Below are 19,548 nucleotides of genomic sequence, written 5' to 3'. Positions count from 1 at the left end.
GATTGGACGACTGTCACGAGGATAATTTATATAAAGTGCAAGTCCTTCAATACTCCGTGGTACATTTTTAAACCACCCACATGTGAAGAGCATAATCAACACCTTGTCAGGATGGCCGAGCGGTCTAAGGCGCCAGACTTAAGGTGTTAATATTCCAATATTAAATTGGGGCTTCTGGTCTCCAGATGGAGGCGTGGGTTCAAGTCCCACTCCTGACAAATACTTTAGTTTGAATTTCAGGGGATCATCTTGGCTGTTGGGATGGCTTTTTGGGGACAACTCAGTGGAAGGTTTGAGTCGCACTGTGGACCATAGAAAAAAAGACAAAATATAGAAGATACATCTATTTGGCAGTTTGCCGAAGTATAATTTGTATATTCAACCAACAATAAAGACCAACTCCCATTGACTGCCAGGTTTCCCGAGTGGTCTAAGTCGCCAGACTCAAGACGTACTCTTTTCTCTGAGGAATTAGGCCTTCTGGTCTTTGAATGGACCCGTGGGTTCAAATCCCACTCCGAACAAGTTCTTTCATTTGATGTTTTGGGTACTGTGTTGGCTGTGCGACAGTTTCTTCAATATTGATCAGTTCCATGTTTGTGTACCATAATAACAAGTACAAAATATATAAAATTCGAGTGCTTGGCATTGCGCCGTCTTCTAGCTTTCAATCCAACAAACAGTTAAGACATTAAACCAAAAACTGTCAGGACGGCTGAGTTGGCTCAGGCCCCAGTCACAAGGTGTAATTCTTTCCATGGTGAATTGGGGCTTCTGGGCTCAAGATTGGTCTATCGTCACAAGGATAATTTATACAAAATGCAAGTCCTTCAGTACTCTGTGGTACATTTTTAAACCACCCACATGTAACGAGGCTCATCAACATCTTGTAAGGATGGCCCAGCGGTCTAAGGCGCCAGACTCAAGGTGTAATCTTCCAATGGTAAATGGAGGCTTCTGGTCTCCAAATGGAGGCGTGGGTTCATGTCCCACTCCTGACAAATACTATTGTTTGAATTTAAGGGGATCATCTTGGCTGTTGGGATGGCTTTTTGGGGACAACTCAGTGGAAGGTTTGAGTCGCACTGTGGACCATAGAAAAAAAAGACAAAATATAGAAGATACATCAATTTGGCAGTTTGCCGTAGTATAATTTGTATATTCAACCAACAATGAAGACCATCCCAAATTGAGTGGCAGGATGGTCGAGTGGTCTAAGTCGCTGGACTTAGGACGATCCCCTTCCACTGAGCGGTTAGGCCTTCTGGTCTTTGAATGGACCCGTGGGTTCAAATCCCACTCCGGACAAGTTCTTTCATGTGATGTTTTGGGTACTGTGTTGGCTGTGCGACAGTTTCTTCAATATTGATCAGTTCCATGTTTGTGTACCATAATAACAAGTACAAAATATATAAAATTCGAGTGTTTGGCATTGCGCTGTCTTTTAGCTTTCAATCCAACAAACAGTTAAGACATTAAACCAAAAACTGTCAGGACGGTTGAGTTGGCTCAGGCCCCAGTCACAAGGTGTAATTCTTTCCATGGTGAATTGGGGCTTCTGGGCTCAAGATTGGACGACTGTCACAAGGATAATTTATATAAAGTGCAAGTCCTTCAATACTCCGTGGTACATTTTTAAACCACCCACATGTGAAGAGCATAGTCAACACCTTGTCAGGATGGCCGAGCGGTCTAAGGCGCCAGACTTAAGGTGTTAATCTTCCAATATTAATTTGGGGCTTCTGGTCTCCAGATGGAGGTGTGGGTTCAAGTCCATCTCCTGACAAATACTTTAGTTTGAATTTCAGGGGATCATCTTGGCTGTTGGGATGGCTTTTTGGGGACAACTCAGTGGAAGGTTTGAGTCGCACTGTGGACCATAGAAAAAAAGACAAAATATAGAAGATACATCTATTTGGCAGTTTGCCGAAGTATAATTTGTATATTCAACCAACAATAAAGACCAACTCCCATTGACTGCCAGGTTTCCCGAGTGGTCTAAGTCGCCAGACTCAAGACGTACTCTTTTCTCTGAGGAATTAGGCCTTCTGGTCTTTGAATGGACCCGTGGGTTCAAATCCCACTCCGAACAAGTTCTTTCATGTGATGTTTTGGGTACTGTGTTGGCTGTGCGACAGTTTCTTCAATATTGATCAGTTCCATGTTTGTGTACCATAATAACAAGTACAAAATATATAAAATTCGAGTGCTTGGCATTGCGCCGTCTTCTAGCTTTCAATCCAACAAACAGTTAAGACATTAAACCAAAAACTGTCAGGACGGCTGAGTTGGCTCAGGCCCCAGTCACAAGGTGTAATTCTTTCCATGGTGAATTGGGGCTTCTGGGCTCAAGATTGGTCTATCGTCACAAGGATAATTTATACAAAATGCAAGTCCTTCAGTACTCTGTGGTACATTTTTAAACCACCCACATGTAACGAGGCTCATCAACATCTTGTCAGGATGGCCGAGCGGTCTAAGGCGCCAGACTCAAGGTGTAATTTTCCAATGGTAAATGGAGGCTTCTGGTCTCCAAATGGAGGCGTGGGTTCAAGTCCCACTCCTGACAAATACTATTGTTTGAATTTAAGGGGATCATCTTGGCTGTTGGGATGGCTTTTTGGGGACAACTCAGTGGAAGGTTTGAGTCGCACTGTGGACCATAGAAAAAAAAGACAAAATATAGAAGATACATCAATTTGGCAGTTTGCCGTAGTATAATTTGTATATTCAACCAACAATGAAGACCATCCCAAATTGAGTGGCAGGATGGTCGAGTGGTCTAAGTCGCTGGACTTAGGACGATCCCCTTCCTCTGAGCGGTTCGGCCTTCTGGTCTTTGAATGGACCCGTGGGTTCAAATCCCACTCCGGACAAGTTCTTTCATGTGATGTTTTGGGTACTGTGTTGGCTGTGCGACAGTTTCTTCAATATTGATCAGTTCCATGTTTGTGTACCATAATAACAAGTACAAAATATATAAAATTCGAGTGTTTGGCATTGCGCCGTCTTTTAGCTTTCAATCCAACAAACAGTTAAGACATTAAACCAAAAACTGTCAGGACGGTTGAGTTGGCTCAGGCCCCAGTCACAAGGTGTAATTCTTTCCATGGTGAATTTGGGCTTCTGGGCTCAAGATTGGACGACTGTCACGAGGATAATTTATATAAAGTGCAAATCCTTCAATACTCCGTGGTACATTTTTAAACCACCCACATGTGAAGAGGACAATCAACACCTTGTCAGGATGGCCGAGCGGTCTGAGGCGCCAGACTCAAGGCGTTCATCTTCCAATAGTAAATTGGGGCTTCTGGTCTCCGGATGGAGGCGTGGGTTCAAATCCCACTCCTGACAAATTCTTTTGTTTGAATTTAAGGGGATCATCTTGGCTGTTTGGAAGGTTTTTTGGGGACAACTCAGTGGAAGGTTTGAGTCGCACTGTGGACCATAGAAAAAAATGAAAAAATATAGAAGATGCATCTATTTGGCAGTTTGTCGTAGGATAATTTGTATATTCAACCCACAATGAAGACCATTCCAAATTGAATGTAAGCCTGGTCGTGTGGTCTAAGGTGGCAGACTTAGTACGCATCCCTTTTTCTGAGGAATTAGGCCTTCTGGTCTCCGAATGGAACCATGGGTTCAAATCCCACTCCGGACAAGTTCGCTCATTTGATGTTTTGGGAACTGAGTTGGCTGTGTGACAGTTTCTTCAAGATTGATCAGTTCCACGTTTGTGTACCACAGTAACAAGGACAAAATATATTTGAAAGAAAGTTCTTGGCATTGCACCCCCTTTTAGGTTTCAATCCAACAAATAGTAAAGACATTTAACCAAAAACCGTCAGGACGGCTGAGTTGGCTCAGGCCCCAGTCACAAGGTGTAATTCTTTCCATGGTGAATATGGGCTTCTGGGCTCAAGATTGGTCTGTCGTCACGAGGATAATTTATACAAAATGCAAGTCCTTCAGTACTCCGTGGTACATTTTTAAACCACCCACATGTAAAGAGGATCATGAACATCTTGTCAGGATGGCCGAGCGGTCTTAGGCGCCAGACTCAAGGTGTAATCTTGCAATGGTAAATAGGGTCTTCTGGTCTCCAAATGGAGGCGTGGGTTCATGTCCCACTCCTGACAAATACTTTTGTTTGAATTTAAGGGGATCATCTTGGCTGTTGGGATGGCTTTTTGGGGACAACTCAGTGGAAGGTTTGAGTCGCACTGTGGACCATAGAAAAAAAAGACAAAATATAGAAGATACATCAATTTGGCAGTTTGCCGTAGTATAATTTGTATATTCAACCAACAATGAAGACCATCCCAAATTGAGTGGCAGGATGGTCGAGTGGTCTAAGTCGCTGGACTTAGGACGATCCCCTTCCTCTGAGCGGTTCGGCCTTCTGGTCTTTGAATGGACCCGTGGGTTCAAATCCCACTCCGGACAAGTTCTTTCATGTGATGTTTTGGGTACTGTGTTGGCTGTGCGACAGTTTCTTCAATATTGATCAGTTCCATGTTTGTGTACCATAATAACAAGTACAAAATATATAAAATTCGAGTGTTTGGCATTGCGCCGTCTTTTAGCTTTCAATCCAACAAACAGTTAAGACATTAAACCAAAAACTGTCAGGACGGTTGAGTTGGCTCAGGCCCCAGTCACAAGGTGTAATTCTTTCCATGGTGAATTGGGGCTTCTGGGCTCAAGATTGGACGACTGTCACGAGGATAATTTATATAAAGTGCAAGTCCTTCAATACTCCGTGGTACATTTTTAAACCACCCACATGTGAAGAGCATAATCAACACCTTGTCAGGATGGCCGAGCGGTCTAAGGCGCCAGACTTAAGGTGTTAATATTCCAATATTAAATTGGGGCTTCTGGTCTCCAGATGGAGGCGTGGGTTCAAGTCCCACTCCTGACAAATACTTTAGTTTGAATTTCAGGGGATCATCTTGGCTGTTGGGATGGCTTTTTGGGGACAACTCAGTGGAAGGTTTGAGTCGCACTGTGGACCATAGAAAAAAAGACAAAATATAGAAGATAAATCTATTTGGCAGTTTGCCGAAGTATAATTTGTATATTCAACCAACAATAAAGACCAACTCCCATTGACTGCCAGGTTTCCCGAGTGGTCTAAGTCGCCAGACTCAAGACGTACTCTTTTCTCTGAGGAATTAGGCCTTCTGGTCTTTGAATGGACCCGTGGGTTCAAATCCCACTCCGAACAAGTTCTTTCATGTGATGTTTTGGGTACTGTGTTGGCTGTGCGACAGTTTCTTCAATATTGATCAGTTCCATGTTTGTGTACCATAATAACAAGTACAAAATATATAAAATTCGAGTGCTTGGCATTGCGCCGTCTTCTAGCTTTCAATCCAACAAACAGTTAAGACATTAAACCAAAAACTGTCAGGACGGCTGAGTTGGCTCAGGCCCCAGTCACAAGGTGTAATTCTTTCCATGGTGAATTGGGGCTTCTGGGCTCAAGATTGGTCTATCGTCACAAGGATAATTTATACAAAATGCAAGTCCTTCAGTACTCTGTGGTACATTTTTAAACCACCCACATGTAACGAGGCTCATCAACATCTTGTCAGGATGGCCGAGCGGTCTAAGGCGCCAGACTCAAGGTGTAATCTTCCAATGGTAAATGGAGGCTTCTGGTCTCCAAATGGAGGTGTGGGTTCAAGTCCCACTCCTGACAAATACTATTGTTTGAATTTAAGGGGATCATCTTGGCTGTTGGGATGGCTTTTTGGGGACAACTCAGTGGAAGGTTTGAGTCGCACTGTGGACCATAGAAAAAAAAGACAAAATATAGAAGATACATCAATTTGGCAGTTTGCCGTAGTATAATTTGTATATTCAACCAACAATGAAGACCATCCCAAATTGAGTGGCAGGATGGTCGAGTGGTCTAAGTCGCTGGACTTAGGACGATCCCCTTCCTCTGAGCGGTTCGGCCTTCTGGTCTTTGAATGGACCCGTGGGTTCAAATCCCACTCCGGACAAGTTCTTTCATGTGATGTTTTGGGTACTGTGTTGGCTGTGCGACAGTTTCTTCAATATTGATCAGTTCCATGTTTGTGTACCATAATAACAAGTACAAAATATATAAAATTCGAGTGTTTGGCATTGCGCCGTCTTTTAGCTTTCAATCCAACAAACAGTTAAGACATTAAACCAAAAACTGTCAGGACGGTTGAGTTGGCTCAGGCCCCAGTCACAAGGTGTAATTCTTTCCATGGTGAATTTGGGCTTCTGGGCTCAAGATTGGACGACTGTCACGAGGATTATTTATATAAAGTGCAAATCCTTCAATACTCCGTGGTACATTTTTAAACCACCCACATGTGAAGAGGACAATCAACACCTTGTCAGGATGGCCGAGCGGTCTGAGGTGCCAGACTCAAGGCGTTCATCTTCCAATAGTAAATTGGGGCTTCTGGTCTCCGGATGGAGGCGTGGGTTCAAATCCCACTCCTGACAAATTCTTTTGTTTGAATTTAAGGGGATCATCTTGGCTGTTTGGAAGGTTTTTTGGGGACAACTCAGTGGAAGGTTTGAGTCGCACTGTGGACCATAGAAAAAAATGAAAAAATATAGAAGATGCATCTATTTGGCAGTTTGTCGTAGGATAATTTGTATATTCAACCCACAATGAAGACCATCCCAAATTGAATGTAAGCCTGGTCGTGTGGTCTAAGGTGGCAGACTTAGTACGCATCCCTTTTTCTGAGGAATTAGGCCTTCTGGTCTCCGAATGGAACCATGGGTTCAAATCCCACTCCGGACAAGTTCGCTCATTTGATGTTTTGGGAACTGAGTTGGCTGTGTGACAGTTTCTTCAAGATTGATCAGTTCCACGTTTGTGTACCACAGTAACAAGGACAAAATATATTTGAAAGAAAGTGCTTGGCATTGCACCCCCTTTTAGGTTTCAATCCAACAAATAGTAAAGACATTTAACCAAAAACCGTCAGGACGGCTGAGTTGGCTCAGGCCCCAGTCACAAGGTGTAATTCTTTCCATGGTGAATATGGGCTTCTGGGCTCAAGATTGGTCTGTCGTCACGAGGATAATTTATACAAAATGCAAGTCCTTCAGTACTCCGTGGTACATTTTTAAACCACCCACATGTAAAGAGGATCATGAACATCTTGTCAGGATGGCCGAGCGGTCTTAGGCGCCAGACTCAAGGTGTAATCTTGCAATGGTAAATAGGGTCTTCTGGTCTCCAAATGGAGGCGTGGGTTCATGTCCCACTCCTGACAAATACTTATGTTTGAATTTAAGGGGATCATCTTGGCTGTTGGGATGGCTTTTTGGGGACAACTCAGTGGAAGGTTTGAGTCGCACTGTGGACCATAGAAAAAAAAGACAAAATATAGAAGATACATCAATTTGGCAGTTTGCCGTAGTATAATTTGTATATTCAACCAACAATGAAGACCATCCCAAATTGAGTGGCAGGATGGTCGAGTGGTCTAAGTCGCTGGACTTAGGACGATCCCCTTCCTCTGAGCGGTTCGGCCTTCTGGTCTTTGAATGGACCCGTGGGTTCAAATCCCACTCCGGACAAGTTCTTTCATGTGATGTTTTGGGTACTGTGTTGGCTGTGCGACAGTTTCTTCAATATTGATCAGTTCCATGTTTGTGTACCATAATAACAAGTACAAAATATATAAAATTCGAGTGTTTGGCATTGCGCCGTCTTTTAGCTTTCAATCCAACAAACAGTTAAGACATTAAACCAAAAACTGTCAGGACGGTTGAGTTGGCTCAGGCCCCAGTCACAAGGTGTAATTCTTTCCATGGTGAATTGGGGCTTCTGGGCTCAAGATTGGACGACTGTCACGAGGATAATTTATATAAAGTGCAAGTCCTTCAATACTCCGTGGTACATTTTTAAACCACCCACATGTGAAGAGCATAATCAACACCTTGTCAGGATGGCCGAGCGGTCTAAGGCGCCAGACTTAAGGTGTTAATATTCCAATATTAAATTGGGGCTTCTGGTCTCCAGATGGAGGCGTGGTTTCAAGTCCCACTCCTGACAAATACTTTAGTTTGAATTTCAGGGGATCATCTTGGCTGTTGGGATGGCTTTTTGGGGACAACTCAGTGGAAGGTTTGAGTCGCACTGTGGACCATAGAAAAAAAGACAAAATATAGAAGATACATCTATTTGGCAGTTTGCCGAAGTATAATTTGTATATTCAACCAACAATAAAGACCAACTCCCATTGACTGCCAGGTTTCCCGATTGGTCTAAGTCGCCAGACTCAAGACGTACTCTTTTCTCTGAGGAATTAGGCCTTCTGGTCTTTGAATGGACCCGTGGGTTCAAATCCCACTCCAAACAAGTTCTTTCATTTGATGTTTTGGGTACTGTGTTGGCTGTGCGACAGTTTCTTCAATATTGATCAGTTCCATGTTTGTGTACCATAATAACAAGTACAAAATATATAAAATTCGAGTGCTTGGCATTGCGCCGTCTTCTAGCTTTCAATCCAACAAACAGTTAAGACATTAAACCAAAAACTGTCAGGACGGCTGAGTTGGCTCAGGCCCCAGTCACAAGGTGTAATTCTTTCCATGGTGAATTGGGGCTTCTGGGCTCAAGATTGGTCTATCGTCACAAGGATAATTTATACAAAATGCAAGTCCTTCAGTACTCTGTGGTACATTTTTAAACCACCCACATGTAACGAGGCTCATCAACATCTTGTCAGGATGGCCGAGCGGTCTAAGGCGCCAGACTCAAGGTGTAATCTTCCAATGGTAAATGGAGGCTTCTGGTCTCCAAATGGAGGCGTGGGTTCAAGTCCCACTCCTGACAAATACTATTGTTTGAATTTAAGGGGATCATCTTGGCTGTTGGGATGGCTTTTTGGGGACAACTCAGTGGAAGGTTTGAGTCGCACTGTGGACCATAGAAAAAAAAGACAAAATATAGAAGATACATCAATTTGGCAGTTTGCCGTAGTATAATTTGTATATTCAACCAACAATGAAGACCATCCCAAATTGAGTGGCAGGATGGTCGAGTGGTCTAAGTTGCTGGACTTAGGACGATCCCCTTCCACTGAGCGGTTAGGCCTTCTGGTCTTTGAATGGACCCGTGGGTTCAAATCCCACTCCGGACAAGTTCTTTCATGTGATGCTTTGGGTACTGTGTTGGCTGTGCGACAGTTTCTTCAATATTGATCAGTTCCATGTTTGTGTACCATAATAACAAGTACGAAATATATAAAATTCGAGTGTTTGGCATTGCGCCGTCTTTTAGCTTTCAATCCAACAAACAGTTAAGACATTAAACCAAAAACTGTCAGGACGGTTGAGTTGGCTCAGGCCCCAGTCACAAGGTGTAATTCTTTCCATGGTGAATTGGGGCTTCTGGGCTCAAGATTGGACGACTGTCACAAGGATAATTTATATAAAGTGCAAGTCCTTCAATACTCCGTGGTACATTTTTAAACCACCCACATGTGAAGAGCATAATCAACACCTTGTCAGGATGGCCGAGCGGTCTAAGGCGCCAGACTTAAGGTGTTAATATTCCAATATTAAATTGGGGCTTCTGGTCTCCAGATGGAGGCGTGGGTTCAAGTCCCACTCCTGACAAATACTTTAGTTTGAATTTCAGGGGATCATCTTGGCTGTTGGGATGGCTTTTTGGGGACAACTCAGTGGAAGGTTTGAGTCGCACTGTGGACCATAGAAAAAAAGACAAAATATAGAAGATACATCTATTTGGCAGTTTGCCGAAGTATAATTTGTATATTCAACCAACAATAAAGACCAACTCCCATTGACTGCCAGGTTTCCCGAGTGGTCTAAGTCGCCAGACTCAAGACGTACTCTTTTCTCTGAGGAATTAGGCCTTCTGGTCTTTGAATGGACCCGTGGGTTCAAATCCCACTCCGAACAAGTTCTTTCATGTGATGTTTTGGGTACTGTGTTGGCTGTGCGACAGTTTCTTCAATATTGATCAGTTCCATGTTTGTGTACCATAATAACAAGTACAAAATATATAAAATTCGAGTGCTTGGCATTGCGCCGTCTTCTAGCTTTCAATCCAACAAACAGTTAAGACATTAAACCAAAAACTGTCAGGACGGCTGAGTTGGCTCAGGCCCCAGTCACAAGGTGTAATTCTTTCCATGGTGAATTGGGGCTTCTGGGCTCAAGATTGGTCTATCGTCACAAGGATAATTTATACAAAATGCAAGTCCTTCAGTACTCTGTGGTACATTTTTAAACCACCCACATGTAACGAGGCTCATCAACATCTTGTCAGGATGGCCGAGCGGTCTAAGGCGCCAGACTCAAGGTGTAATCTTCCAATGGTAAATGGAGGCTTCTGGTCTCCAAATGGAGGCGTGGGTTCAAGTCCCACTCCTGACAAATACTATTGTTTGAATTTAAGGGGATCATCTTGGCTGTTGGGATGGCTTTTTGGGGACAACTCAGTGGAAGGTTTGAGTCGCACTGTGGACCATAGAAAAAAAAGACAAAATATAGAAGATACATCAATTTGGCAGTTTGTTGTAGTATAATTTGTATATTCAACCAACAATGAAGACCATCCCAAAATGAGTGGCAGGATGGTCGAGTGGTCTAAGTCGCTGGACTTAGGACGATCCCCTTCCTCTGAGCGGTTAGGCCTTCTGGTCTTTGAATGGACCCGTGGGTTCTAATCCCACTCCGGACAAGTTCTTTCATGTGATGTTTTGGGTACTGTGTTGGCTGTGCGACAGTTTCTTCAATATTGATCAGTTCCATGTTTGTGTACCATAATAACAAGTACAAAATATATAAAATTCGAGTGTTTGGCATTGCGCCGTCTTTTAGCTTTCAATCCAACAAACAGTTAAGACATTAAACCAAAAACTGTCAGGACGGTTGAGTTGGCTCAGGCCCCAGTCACAAGGTGTAATTCTTTCCATGGTGAATTGGGGCTTCTGGGCTCAAGATTGGACGACTGTCACAAGGATAATTTATATAAAGTGCAAGTCCTTCAATACTCCGTGGTACATTTTTAAACCACCCACATGTGAAGAGCATAATCAACACCTTGTCAGGATGGCCGAGCGGTCTAAGGCGCCAGACTTAAGGTGTTAATCTTCCAATATTAAATTGGGGCTTCTGGTCTCCAGATGGAGGTGTGGGTCCAAGTCCCACTCCTGACAAATACTTTAGTTTGAATTTCAGGGGATCATCTTGGCTGTTGGGATGGCTTTTTGGGGACAACTCAGTGGAAGGTTTGAGTCGCACTGTGGACCATAGAAAAAAAGACAAAATATAGAAGATACATCTATTTGGCAGTTTGCCGAAGTATAATTTGTATATTCAACCAACAATAAAGACCAACTCCCATTGACTGCCAGGTTTCCCGAGTGGTCTAAGTCGCCAGACTCAAGACGTACTCTTTTCTCTGAGGAATTAGGCCTTCTGGTCTTTGAATGGACCCGTGGGTTCAAATCCCACTCCGAACAAGTTCTTTCATGTGATGTTTTGGGTACTGTGTTGGCTGTGCGACAGTTTCTTCAATATTGATCAGTTCCATGTTTGTGTACCATAATAACAAGTACAAAATATATAAAATTCGAGTGCTTGGCATTGCGCCGTCTTCTAGCTTTCAATCCAACAAACAGTTAAGACATTAAACCAAAAACTGTCAGGACGGCTGAGTTGGCTCAGGCCCCAGTCACAAGGTGTAATTCTTTCCATGGTGAATTGGGGCTTCTGGGCTCAAGATTGGTCTATCGTCACAAGGATAATTTATACAAAATGCAAGTCCTTCAGTACTCTGTGGTACATTTTTAAACCACCCACATGTAACGAGGCTCATCAACATCTTGTCAGGATGGCCGAGCGGTCTAAGGCGCCAGACTCAAGGTGTAATCTTCCAATGGTAAATGGAGGCTTCTGGTCTCCAAATGGAGGCGTGGGTTCAAGTCCCACTCCTGACAAATACTATTGTTTGAATTTAAGGGGATCATCTTGGCTGTTGGGATGGCTTTTTGGGGACAACTCAGTGGAAGGTTTGAGTCGCACTGTGGACCATAGAAAAAAAAGACAAAATATAGAAGATACATCAATTTGGCAGTTTGCCGTAGTATAATTTGTATATTCAACCAACAATGAAGACCATCCCAAATTGAGTGGCAGGATGGTCGAGTGGTCTAAGTCGCTGGACTTAGGACGATCCCCTTCCTCTGAGCGGTTCGGCCTTCTGGTCTTTGAATGGACCCGTGGGTTCAAATCCCACTCCGGACAAGTTCTTTCATGTGATGTTTTGGGTACTGTGTTGGCTGTGCGACAGTTTCTTCAATATTGATCAGTTCCATGTTTGTGTACCATAATAACAAGTACAAAATATATAAAATTCGAGTGTTTGGCATTGCGCCGTCTTTTAGCTTTCAATCCAACAAACAGTTAAGACATTAAACCAAAAACTGTCAGGACGGTTGAGTTGGCTCAGGCCCCAGTCACAAGGTGTAATTCTTTCCATGGTGAATTTGGGCTTCTGGGCTCAAGATTGGACGACTGTCACGAGGATAATTTATATAAAGTGCAAATCCTTCAATACTCCGTGGTACATTTTTAAACCACCCACATGTGAAGAGGACAATCAACACCTTGTCAGGATGGCCGAGCGGTCTGAGGCGCCAGACTCAAGGCGTTCATCTTCCAATAGTAAATTGGGGCTTCTGGTCTCCGGATGGAGGCGTGGGTTCAAATCCCACTCCTGACAAATTCTTTTGTTTGAATTTAAGGGGATCATCTTGGCTGTTTGGAAGGTTTTTTGGGGACAACTCAGTGGAAGGTTTGAGTCGCACTGTGGACCATAGAAAAAAATGAAAAAATATAGAAGATGCATCTATTTGGCAGTTTGTCGTAGGATAATTTGTATATTCAACCCACAATGAAGACCATCCCAAATTGAATGTAAGCCTGGTCGTGTGGTCTAAGGTGGCAGACTTAGTACGCATCCCTTTTTCTGAGGAATTAGGCCTTCTGGTCTCCGAATGGAACCATGGGTTCAAATCCCACTCCGGACAAGTTCGCTCATTTGATGTTTTGGGAACTGAGTTGGCTGTGTGACAGTTTCTTCAAGATTGATCAGTTCCACGTTTGTGTACCACAGTAACAAGGACAAAATATATTTGAAAGAAAGTTCTTGGCATTGCACCCCCTTTTAGGTTTCAATCCAACAAATAGTAAAGACATTTAACCAAAAACCGTCAGGACGGCTGAGTTGGCTCAGGCCCCAGTCACAAGGTGTAATTCTTTCCATGGTGAATATGGGCTTCTGGGCTCAAGATTGGTCTGTCGTCACGAGGATAATTTATACAAAATGCAAGTCCTTCAGTACTCCGTGGTACATTTTTAAACCACCCACATGTAAAGAGGATCATGAACATCTTGTCAGGATGGCCGAGCGGTCTTAGGCGCCAGACTCAAGGTGTAATCTTGCAATGGTAAATAGGGTCTTCTGGTCTCCAAATGGAGGCGTGGGTTCATGTCCCACTCCTGACAAATACTTTTGTTTGAATTTAAGGGGATCATCTTGGCTGTTGGGATGGCTTTTTGGGGACAACTCAGTGGAAGGTTTGAGTCGCACTGTGGACCATAGAAAAAAAAGACAAAATATAGAAGATACATCAATTTGGCAGTTTGCCGTAGTATAATTTGTATATTCAACCAACAATGAAGACCATCCCAAATTGAGTGGCAGGATGGTCGAGTGGTCTAAGTCGCTGGACTTAGGACGATCCCCTTCCTCTGAGCGGTTCGGCCTTCTGGTCTTTGAATGGACCCGTGGGTTCAAATCCCACTCCGGACAAGTTCTTTCATGTGATGTTTTGGGTACTGTGTTGGCTGTGCGACAGTTTCTTCAATATTGATCAGTTCCATGTTTGTGTACCATAATAACAAGTACAAAATATATAAAATTCGAGTGTTTGGCATTGCGCCGTCTTTTAGCTTTCAATCCAACAAACAGTTAAGACATTAAACCAAAAACTGTCAGGACGGTTGAGTTGGCTCAGGCCCCAGTCACAAGGTGTAATTCTTTCCATGGTGAATTGGGGTTTCTGGGCTCAAGATTGGACGACTGTCACGAGGATAATTTATATAAAGTGCAAGTCCTTCAATACTCCGTGGTACATTTTTAAACCACCCACATGTGAAGAGCATAATCAACACCTTGTCAGGATGGCCGAGCGGTCTAAGGCGCCAGACTTAAGGTGTTAATATTCCAATATTAAATTGGGGCTTCTGGTCTCCAGATGGAGGCGTGGGTTCAAGTCCCACTCCTGACAAATACTTTAGTTTGAATTTCAGGGGATCATCTTGGCTGTTGGGATGGCTTTTTGGGGACAACTCAGTGGAAGGTTTGAGTCGCACTGTGGACCATAGAAAAAAAGACAAAATATAGAAGATACATCTATTTGGCAGTTTGCCGAAGTATAATTTGTATATTCAACCAACAATAAAGACCAACTCCCATTGACTGCCAGGTTTCCCGAGTGGTCTAAGTCGCCAGACTCAAGACGTACTCTTTTCTCTGAGGAATTAGGCCTTCTGGTCTTTGAATGGACCCGTGGGTTCAAATCCCACTCCGAACAAGTTCTTTCATTTGATGTTTTGGGTACTGGGTTGGCTGTGCGACAGTTTCTTCAATAATGATCAGTTCCATGTTTGTGTACCATAATAACAAGTACAAAATATATAAAATTCGAGTGCTTGGCATTGCGCCGTCTTCTAGCTTTCAATCCAACAAACAGTTAAGACATTAAACCAAAAACTGTCAGGACGGCTGAGTTGGCTCAGGCCCCAGTCACAAGGTGTAATTCTTTCCATGGTGAATTGGGGCTTCTGGGCTCAAGATTGGTCTATCGTCACAAGGATAATTTATACAAAATGCAAGTCCTTCAGTACTCTGTGGTACATTTTTAAACCACCCACATGTAACGAGGCTCATCAACATCTTGTCAGGATGGCCGAGCGGTCTAAGGCGCCAGACTCAAGGTGTAATCTTCCAATGGTAAATGGAGGCTTCTGGTCTCCAAATGGAGGCGTGGGTTCAAGTCCCACTCCTGACAAATACTATTGTTTGAATTTAAGGGGATCATCTTGGCTGTTGGGATGGCTTTTTGGGGACAACTCAGTGGAAGGTTTGAGTCGCACTGTGGACCATAGAAAAAAAAGACAAAATATAGAAGATACATCAATTTGGCAGTTTGCCGTAGTATAATTTGTATATTCAACCAACAATGAAGACCATCCCAAATTGAGTGGCAGGATGGTCGAGTGGTCTAAGTCGCTGGACTTAGGACGATCCCCTTCCACTGAGCGGTTAGGCCTTCTGGTCTTTGAATGGACCCGTGGGTTCAAATCCCACTCCGGACAAGTTCTTTCATGTGATGTTTTGGGTACTGTGTTGGCTGTGCGACAGTTTCTTCAATATTGATCAGTTCCATGTTTGTGTACCATAATAACAAGTACGAAATATATAAAATTCGAGTGTTTGGCATTGCGCCGTCTTTTAGCTTTCAATCCAACAAACAGTTAAGACATTAAACCAAAAACTGTCAGGACGGTTGAGTTGGCTCAGGCCCCAGTCACAAGGTGTAATTCTTTCCATGGTGAATTGGGGCTTCTGGGCTCAAGATTGGACGACTGTCACAAGGATAATTTATATAAAGTGCAAGTCCTTCAATACTCCGTGGTACATTTTTAAACCACCCACATGTGAAGAGCATAATCAACACCTTGTCAGGATGGCCGAGCGGTCTAAGGCGCCAGACTTAAGGTGTTAATCTTCCAATATTAAATTGGGGCTTCTGGTCTCCAGATGGAGGTGTGGGTTCAAGTCCCACTCCTGACAAATACTTTAGTTTGAATTTCAGGGGATCATCTTGGCTGTTGGGATGGCTTTTTGGGGACAACTCAGTGGAAGGTTTGAGTCGCACTGTGGACCATAGAAAAAAAGACAAAATATAGAAGATACATCTATTTGGCAGTTTGCCGAAGTATAATTTGTATATTCAACCAACAATAAAGACCAACTCCCATTGACTGCCAGGTTTCCCGAGTGGTCTAAGTCGCCAGACTCAAGACGTACTCTTTTCTCTGAGGAATTAGGCCTTCTGGTCTTTGAATGGACCCGTGGGTTCAAATCCCACTCCGAACAAGTTCTTTCATGTGATGTTTTGGGTACTGTGTTGGCTGTGCGACAGTTTCTTCAATATTGATCAGTTCCATGTTTGTGTACCATAATAACAAGTACAAAATATATAAAATTCGAGTGCTTGGCATTGCGCCGTCTTCTAGCTTTCAATCCAACAAACAGTTAAGACATTAAACCAAAAACTGTCAGGACGGCTGAGTTGGCTCAGGCCCCAGTCACAAGGTGTAATTCTTTCCATGGTGAATTGGGGCTTCTGGGCTCAAGATTGGTCTATCGTCACAAGGATAATTTATACAAAATGCAAGTCCTTCAGTACTCTGTGGTACATTTTTAAACCACCCACATGTAACGAGGCTCATCAACATCTTGTCAGGATGGCCGAGCGGTCTAAGGCGCCAGACTCAAGGTGTAATCTTCCAATGGTAAATGGAGGCCTCTGGTCTCCAAATGGAGGCGTGGGTTCAAGTCCCACTCCTGACAAATACTATTGTTTGAATTTAAGGGGATCATCTTGGCTGTTGGGATGGCTTTTTGGGGACAACTCAGTGGAAGGTTTGAGTCGCACTGTGGACCATAGAAAAAAAAGACAAAATATAGAAGATACATCAATTTGGCAGTTTGCCGTAGTATAATTTGTATATTCAACCAACAATGAAGACCATCCCAAATTGAGTGGCAGGATGGTCGAGTGGTCTAAGTCGCTGGACTTAGGACGATCCCCTTCCTCTGAGCGGTTAGGCCTTCTGGTCTTTGAATGGACCCGTGGGTTCAAATCCCACTCCGGACAAGTTCTTTCATGTGATGTTTTGGGTACTGTGTTGGCTGTGCGACAGTTTCTTCAATATTGATCAGTTCCATGTTTGTGTACCATAATAACAAGTACAAAATATATAAAATTCGAGTGTTTGGCATTGCGCCGTCGTTTAGCTTTCAATCCAACAAACAGTTAAGACATTAAACCAAAAACTGTCAGGACGGTTGAGTTGGCTCAGGCCCCAGTCACAAGGTGTAATTCTTTCCATGGTGAATTGGGGCTTCTGGGCTCAAGATTGGACGACTGTCACGAGGATAATTTATATAAAGTGCAAGTCCTTCAATACTCCGTGGTACATTTTTAAACCACCCACATGTGAAGAGCGTAATCAACACCTTGTCAGGATGGCCGAGCGGTCTAAGGCGCCAGACTTAAGGTGTTAATCTTCCAATATTAAATTGGGGCTTCTGGTCTCCAGATGGAGGCGTGGGTTCAAGTCCCACTCCTGACAAATACTTTAGTTTGAATTTCAGGGGATCATCTTGGCTGTTGGGATGGCTTTTTGGGGACAACTCAGTGGAAGGTTTGAGTCGCACTGTGGACCATAGAAAAAAAGACAAAATATAGAAGATACATCTATTTGGCAGTTTGCCGAAGTATAATTTGTATATTCAACCAACAATAAAGACCAACTCCCATTGACTGCCAGGTTTCCCGAGTGGTCTAAGTCGACAGACTCAAGACGTACTCTTTTCTCTGAGGAATTAGGCCTTCTGGTCTTTGAATGGACCCGTGGGTTCAAATCCCACTCCGGACAAGTTCTTTCATGTGATGTTTTGGGTACTGTGTTGGCTGTGCGACAGTTTCTTCAATATTGATCAGTTCCATGTTTGTGTACCATAATAACAAGTACAAAATATATAAAATTCGAGTGCTTGGCATTGCGGCGTCTTCTAGCTTTCAATCCAACAAACAGTTAAGACATTAAACCAAAAACTGTCAGGACGGCTGAGTTGGCTCAGGCCCCAGTCACAAGGTGTAATTCTTTCCATGGTGAATTGGGGCTTCTGGGCTCAAGATTGGTCTATCGTCACAAGGATAATTTATACAAAATGCAAGTCCTTCAGTACTCTGTGGTACATTTTTAAACCACCCACATGTAACGAGGCTCATCAACATCTTGCCAGGATGGCCGAGCGGTCTAAGGCGCCAGACTCAAGGTGTAATCTTCCAATGGTAAATGGAGGCTTCTGGTCTCCAAATGGAGGCGTGGGTTCAAGTCCCACTCCTGACAAATACTATTGTTTGAATTTAAGGGGATCATCTTGGCTGTTGGGATGGCTTTTTGGGGACAACTCAGTGGAAGGTTTGAGTCGCACTGTGGACCATAGAAAAAAAAAGACAAAATATAGAAGATACATCAATTTGGCAGTTTGCCGTAGTATAATTTGTATATTCAACCAACAATGAAGACCATCCCAAATTGACTGGCAGGATGGTCGAGTGGTCTAAGTCGCTGGACTTAGGACGATCCCCTTCCTCTGAGCGGTTAGGCCTTCTGGTCTTTGAATGGACCCGTGGGTTCAAATCCCACTCCGGACAAGTTCTTTCATGTGATGTTTTGGGTACTGTGTTGGCTGTGCGACAGTTTCTTCAATATTGATCAGTTCCATGTTTGTGTACCATAATAACAAGTACAAAATATATAAAATTCGAGTGTTTGGCATTGCGCCGTCTTTTAGCTTTCAATCCAACAAACAGTTAAGACATTAAACCAAAAACTGTCAGGACGGTTGAGTTGGCTCAGGCCCCAGTCACAAGGTGTAATTCTTTCCATGGTGAATTGGGGCTTCTGGGCTCAAGATTGGACGACTGTCACGAGGATAATTTATATAAAGTGCAAGTCCTTCAATACTCCGTGGTACATTTTTAAACCACCCACATGTGAAGAGCGTAATCAACACCTTGTCAGGATGGCCGAGCGGTCTAAGGCGCCAGACTTAAGGTGTTAATCTTCCAATATTAAATTGGGGCTTCTGGTCTCCAGATGGAGGCGTGGGTTCAAGTCCCACTCCTGACAAATACTTTAGTTTGAATTTCAGGGGATCATCTTGGCTGTTGGGATGGCTTTTTGGGGACAACTCAGTGGAAGGTTTGAGTCGCACTGTGGACCATAGAAAAAAAGACAAAATATAGAAGATACATCTATTTGGCAGTTTGCCGAAGTATAATTTGTATATTCAACCAACAATAAAGACCAACTCCCATTGACTGCCAGGTTTCCCGAGTGGTCTAAGTCGCCAGACTCAAGACGTACTCTTTTCTCTGAGGAATTAGGCCTTCTGGTCTTTGAATGGACCCGTGGGTTCAAATCCCACTCCGGACAAGTTCTTTCATGTGATGTTTTGGGTACTGTGTTGGCTGTGCGACAGTTTCTTCAATATTGATCAGTTCCATGTTTGTGTACCATAATAACAAGTACAAAATATATAAAATTCGAGTGCTTGGCATTGCGGCGTCTTCTAGCTTTCAATCCAACAAACAGTTAAGACATTAAACCAAAAACTGTCAGGACGGCTGAGTTGGC

General features: G+C 43.4%; 13 non-coding genes across 13 annotated transcripts; all 13 read left to right on the top strand.

Moving 5' to 3' along the window:
- The first annotated feature begins 105 nt into the window (after positions 1-105).
- trnal-uaa (transfer RNA leucine (anticodon UAA)) lies at positions 106-218 on the top strand. Its single transcript has 2 exons — positions 106-143; positions 173-218. It is a non-coding gene; the product is annotated as a tRNA-Leu (tRNA).
- Positions 219-2,457: 2,239 nt separating this feature from the next.
- Positions 2,458-2,569, top strand: trnal-caa (transfer RNA leucine (anticodon CAA)). The gene is made up of 2 exons: positions 2,458-2,495; positions 2,524-2,569. It is a non-coding gene; the product is annotated as a tRNA-Leu (tRNA).
- Positions 2,570-4,811: 2,242 nt separating this feature from the next.
- On the top strand, positions 4,812-4,924 carry trnal-uaa (transfer RNA leucine (anticodon UAA)). The gene is made up of 2 exons: positions 4,812-4,849; positions 4,879-4,924. It is a non-coding gene; the product is annotated as a tRNA-Leu (tRNA).
- A 3,809-nt stretch (positions 4,925-8,733) lies between these two features.
- trnal-caa (transfer RNA leucine (anticodon CAA)) lies at positions 8,734-8,845 on the top strand. Its single transcript has 2 exons — positions 8,734-8,771; positions 8,800-8,845. It is a non-coding gene; the product is annotated as a tRNA-Leu (tRNA).
- A 672-nt stretch (positions 8,846-9,517) lies between these two features.
- On the top strand, positions 9,518-9,630 carry trnal-uaa (transfer RNA leucine (anticodon UAA)). Its single transcript has 2 exons — positions 9,518-9,555; positions 9,585-9,630. It is a non-coding gene; the product is annotated as a tRNA-Leu (tRNA).
- Positions 9,631-10,301: 671 nt separating this feature from the next.
- Positions 10,302-10,413, top strand: trnal-caa (transfer RNA leucine (anticodon CAA)). Its single transcript has 2 exons — positions 10,302-10,339; positions 10,368-10,413. It is a non-coding gene; the product is annotated as a tRNA-Leu (tRNA).
- Positions 10,414-11,869: 1,456 nt separating this feature from the next.
- Positions 11,870-11,981, top strand: trnal-caa (transfer RNA leucine (anticodon CAA)). The gene is made up of 2 exons: positions 11,870-11,907; positions 11,936-11,981. It is a non-coding gene; the product is annotated as a tRNA-Leu (tRNA).
- Positions 11,982-14,223: 2,242 nt separating this feature from the next.
- On the top strand, positions 14,224-14,336 carry trnal-uaa (transfer RNA leucine (anticodon UAA)). The gene is made up of 2 exons: positions 14,224-14,261; positions 14,291-14,336. It is a non-coding gene; the product is annotated as a tRNA-Leu (tRNA).
- A 671-nt stretch (positions 14,337-15,007) lies between these two features.
- Positions 15,008-15,119, top strand: trnal-caa (transfer RNA leucine (anticodon CAA)). The gene is made up of 2 exons: positions 15,008-15,045; positions 15,074-15,119. It is a non-coding gene; the product is annotated as a tRNA-Leu (tRNA).
- A 672-nt stretch (positions 15,120-15,791) lies between these two features.
- On the top strand, positions 15,792-15,904 carry trnal-uaa (transfer RNA leucine (anticodon UAA)). The gene is made up of 2 exons: positions 15,792-15,829; positions 15,859-15,904. It is a non-coding gene; the product is annotated as a tRNA-Leu (tRNA).
- Positions 15,905-16,575: 671 nt separating this feature from the next.
- trnal-caa (transfer RNA leucine (anticodon CAA)) lies at positions 16,576-16,687 on the top strand. The gene is made up of 2 exons: positions 16,576-16,613; positions 16,642-16,687. It is a non-coding gene; the product is annotated as a tRNA-Leu (tRNA).
- Positions 16,688-17,359: 672 nt separating this feature from the next.
- trnal-uaa (transfer RNA leucine (anticodon UAA)) lies at positions 17,360-17,472 on the top strand. The gene is made up of 2 exons: positions 17,360-17,397; positions 17,427-17,472. It is a non-coding gene; the product is annotated as a tRNA-Leu (tRNA).
- Positions 17,473-18,928: 1,456 nt separating this feature from the next.
- trnal-uaa (transfer RNA leucine (anticodon UAA)) lies at positions 18,929-19,041 on the top strand. The gene is made up of 2 exons: positions 18,929-18,966; positions 18,996-19,041. It is a non-coding gene; the product is annotated as a tRNA-Leu (tRNA).
- Positions 19,042-19,548: the final 507 nt, after the last annotated feature.

This window comes from Idiotropiscis lumnitzeri, chromosome 12, assembly GCF_059441095.1.
Source record: "Idiotropiscis lumnitzeri isolate Australia: NSW breed Sydney's pygmy pipehorse chromosome 12, RoL_Ilum_1.0, whole genome shotgun sequence".
In the NCBI taxonomy this organism is placed as follows: domain Eukaryota; kingdom Metazoa; phylum Chordata; class Actinopteri; order Syngnathiformes; family Syngnathidae; genus Idiotropiscis; species Idiotropiscis lumnitzeri.
Note: the sequence above shows the minus strand (reverse complement) of the source record. Positions and strands in the feature narration are given on the sequence as shown.